Source organism: Nanorana parkeri, unplaced genomic scaffold, assembly GCF_000935625.1.
Source record: "Nanorana parkeri isolate BGI_ZX_2015 unplaced genomic scaffold, ASM93562v1 scaffold1612, whole genome shotgun sequence".
NCBI classification, from domain to species: Eukaryota; Metazoa; Chordata; class Amphibia; order Anura; family Dicroglossidae; genus Nanorana; species Nanorana parkeri.
This window is the reverse complement of record NW_017307880.1, coordinates 105200-109850: the sequence shown is the minus strand read 5'-3', so window position 1 is coordinate 109850 and position 4651 is coordinate 105200.

Below are 4651 nucleotides of genomic sequence, written 5' to 3'. Positions count from 1 at the left end.
CATTGGTCAGCACGGACAGTTGACCATGCTGACCACTGAGTGCTCACCATTTGTGAGTGAATCTCAAAATTTCAACTCTAATCTCATCAATTTCAAATCTGCAGGATTTACCGTGAACTCACGGTAGTGGTAAACTCGAACCTCATTCCTAACTAGTATAGAGTATGTTTGTTTACCTGCTAGTTATTATTTCCTTATGGTATCTATTCAGTTTTAAGATTTTAAAGACACTGAAGGTGACTGGTGCAATAGTATTTCTAGGTTACCAAAGAATAAAAATGTGTAATCTTACTTCGCAACAATTTTATGGGATAGTTTATAGATGTCCAAATAGAAATGTTGGATCTGTTACTCTCAAACAATGTAGTAATTATTACAAATACTGTATAAAGACATAATATATACCATAATAAAGAAACTCTGGGTAGCAATGGCCATAGCATGGCTTGTTTAACCACTTGCTGACCGGGGTGTTTACACCCCCTTCCTGGCCAAGCCATTTTTCAGTATTCAGCGCTGTGATACTTTGACTGACATTTATTCCGTCATGCAACACTGTACTGAAATTAATTTTATATCATTTAGACAGATAGAGTTTTCGTTTGGTGGTATTTAATCATCACTGGGGTTTTTATTTTTTACTATATAACAAAAAAAGTTCAGAAAATGTAAAAAACAAAACTGTTTTCCCTTTATTATGTTCGGAAACATTTATTATTACCCATTTATTTGGTAAAATATAAAAGATGGGTCACAGCGGGTAAATGGACACCAAAAATGTCAAGCCTTAAAATTGCACACGCCATTGAAATCGCAAAAAACTACCACACCCAAAATTGGTCATAGGCGAGGCTTTGAAAGCTTTTACTGCTCATAAATTTAGTGTTAACAGTGATTGAAGGCCCCAAAATTTTTCCTCACACTCATGATATGTAAGATATGCGGCGTAATGGGCGCAATCGTCGTTTTTGCAGGTAGGCGCACCCATTGCATTTTTGCCTGTCTATGTATAGAGATCTGCTTCACCAGCTCCTCCCTGGCTTCTGTAGCCAGAGAGTGACAGCTGAATGTGGAAGTGATGTAATAAACATTACTTCCTGCATTCACAGGATGTGGAGGAGATCTGAGGGAGATTGTGTACTGAACTTCCTCCGTTCTCCCTGCACAGATCCACAATGCCATTCCCAGATCGGATGCCTGGGATAGTGGCAACAGTGGCGGCCATGACGGCAGGTAAGGTAAGAAGAGGAGAGGGGGGACCGCACAGAAAGGTACCTCATACAAGTGATCGGGCGTCTTTACAGACTACAGACTGCTTGTATGTAAACAGCCATCGCTGGCTGTTTCAAATTTTGGCAGTTTCCCGCTCGTGCGCGGGAGGGACGTTTTCAGAAGCCCACCCGCTGCCGGACTACCTTCCGGCCGTTTCTCTACGTTTAAAAATGTTTTAATCTAAATGTCGCTTTTACTTGCCTAAGTTCAAGTCTTCTCTGCCTGGGTAATGTGGCTGTCTAACAGTAGGGTCCTCTCAAGTCCTGAAAGATGCAGCTGCACGGTGGTGAGGGGGCTGACTGGAAAGAGGCTGACTGCAGGTCCCAGTGTCTTCGCTCCCAGAATAGGCACCAGTGAGGAACACGCAATGAGAGTGAAAAGGGGGGTTTTAAGTAGGGATGCACCAAAATGGAATTTTGAGACCGAAACGGAAAATAAAAATGTTGAACAGACCAAAACCAAAAATGACGTTTTTTACCCAAACCTTTTTAAAAAAAAAGGCATTATTTATTTGATGTTTCTTATGCTGGCTGGACTGGTCCGCTCAGACGCACACTTGTTAACCTGCTGAACTGGTAGGTGTTACTCAGTTACTCATTTATCATTTAATTTCGTTTTTGTACATTATGTTAACTGATGTTTCAAACATGCAGATACCCTCCATCCCCTAAGGAAGCGTTTTTCAGCGCGAAACGTTGGGCGACTTTATGACTCCTCCACTCTGAACCAAATATCAAATTTGTGTATATTTATTATGTGCCAATCAATCATGTAACATTGTTCTGGTTAAATTGGAAGTGAAGTGAGCCAGCAAATTATGCGACTCCCTCATCCTGATTTAATTATCAATCATGTTTAGATTGTGAACTCTTGTCATTTTTGTCTATTGTTACAAATCAATCAAGTACTATTTGATCTGGTTATACAGAAGTGGAGCGAGCCTCCTAGGAGTTATCTGTCATGAAAGGGGTGACTGGCTAGGGGATGGTGCTCTCCTCCCACTGGGCTCCCTACATGGTTCTGGCCTTACTCCGCTCCATGTCCACTACTTAGGCACTCTCGCCCACTGTAGGCGGCCGCTGGCTGTCCATGCTTCTGGGCTGTGAGCTGTGGGAGGTTAGTGGAAGGGGCCGAACAGTGTCAAAGTCAGTGTTCTATAATTTTTCTCGATCCTATACATTTTCTCGACTGTGTCACTTCCAGTGGGGCCGAGTGATCCGAATCAGCTGTTTTCATGACCCCCTTTCTTCATGACATGTGCACCTGGAAGAGACGCGGTAGAGTATGGGTTGAGGAAAATTATAGCACACTGGTAGTGGAGGGATGCCTCGTCAGTGCTGCGCGCGTATACGACTGCTGCGACCAGGGCCACCGTCAGGGGGGTACGGCCGACACTCAAGTAAGGAGCCCGGCCAGCCTCAGGGGCCCGCGAACCTTACTTGGGTGACAGCCGTACAGGTGACTGAAGGCGGCTGGGTCCCCGCAGCACCGGAGGAAGCCGGGGCCCGCACACTCCACATCGTAACCTCGGATGCTGTGCGAGCCTCCGGTGTCCCCCCTGTGTCCACTGCACATTAGGTTTTTAAAAATGGCCGCCACGAGTAGCGGCGGCCATCTTTAAACCTGGAAAGAGCCCACATCCCATTTAATATATTGCCGAAACGGCAATATATTGAATGAAAATCATTCCCTGGTGGGGAATCAGTATGATCTGCATCTCTTGCTGATGCAGACCATACTGATCGCTCCTTCGTGGTGCCTCTGCTAACATGCAGGGAGCGATTAGTATGTCTGCACCAGCCAGAGTGCAGAGCACACTGATTCTTCACTGAAGCCCAGGGATGCAGCCCCCCTTCCTGGAGCAGGAGAGGGGGACATTTTTTAATGAACTATTATTAGTTGTGAGAGTGTTTTTTAATGTGTGTGTAATTTTTTTTTTTAATGAAGCTATGTGTGTGATATGTGTGTGATATGTGTGTGTTTTTTTTTAACCATGATTGCTGTTTAAATACAAGCGATCCAGCGTCTGCATAGACGCCGGATCGCTTGTACAATACGGCACCGTGTCCCCCTCTGCAGCCGCTGGTGCTGCCGTCAGCTGCCGTCAGCTTCCCAGGCTCATCTGTCCCTCGTGTGAGCCCGGGACCAGTGTGGAGGGTCTCCCCTGACAGATCGGAGGAGAGATCAGCAGCTTCTAGCCACGGATCTCTCCTCCGATCACTGGACATCGAAAGTGAGGTGCATTTCATTACTTCTGGTGTCACTGTACACAGTCTCCGGCTCCTAGAGCCAGAAGAAGAAGCTGGTGAAGCAGATCTCGGCTTCATGGGCTTCTTTGGGGTCCCTAGGTGAAACTAGGGGTCTGCAAGACCCCTGATGTCTCCATAAAGAGGACCTGTCACATTATATTTGCTATTACATAGGGGACTTGTTAGCCCCCTATGTGATAGCAATAAAGCTGAGTGTGAAATAAAAAAAAAAATTAAAGTAACAATAAAAAATTAAAAAAACATTTTTTTAACCACTTTTCCGTCATGCAATGCTGTACTGAAACTAATTTCATACCATTTTTGGGGGGACTCATAGAGCTTTCGTTTGGTGGTGTTTAATATTTACTATATTAAGGAAAAATGACCGAAATGTAAAAAAAAAAAGAAAAACTGTTCCCTTTGACCATTTATCTAGAGCTGCAGCTAATGATTATTTTGAAAATCGATTAGTTAGCCAAATATTAAGTTCAATTAATCGGGATTAAAAAAAGTGGCTCCAGTGATGGACTACTAGTTTGTATTGAGATTGTAGTCCATCACAGGAGCAAGCTTGGAGCGGTGGAAGAAAACAAAAAAAGTGTGGTGTGCAATATAGTGAAATGGAACTTGTAAAATTATACAGCAATCAATGCAGAATGGCACCGCTATAGAGGACTACAAATCCCAGCAATAATATATTATACAGCGCAACGCAGAATACCGCCAGCTATAATGTACTATTGCTGGGATTTGTTGTAGTCCTCCATAGCTGGTGGTATTCTGCGTTGCGCTGTATAATATATTACTGCTGGGATTTGTAGTCCTCTATACAGTGCAATGCAGAATACCATAAGCCGATAATCGATGATTGAAAACTTGGAGAACTTTTTCAATTATCGATTATAATCGACTTGGTCGATTAGTTGTGGCAGCTCTACATTCATCCCCGATTTCTGGGCAAAGTCCCCAGATTGAGGAGAGCATCCCCATACAAATGATGTCCCCGGGAACATAAAATAGCACATTTTCTTTTTTTAAATACTCACCTGATCCACCGCCAAGTGCAGCCTCCCGTCTCCCACGCTGTCAGAAGCTTGCGCGCGCTGGGTGCAGCTTCTGAGAAGATACGC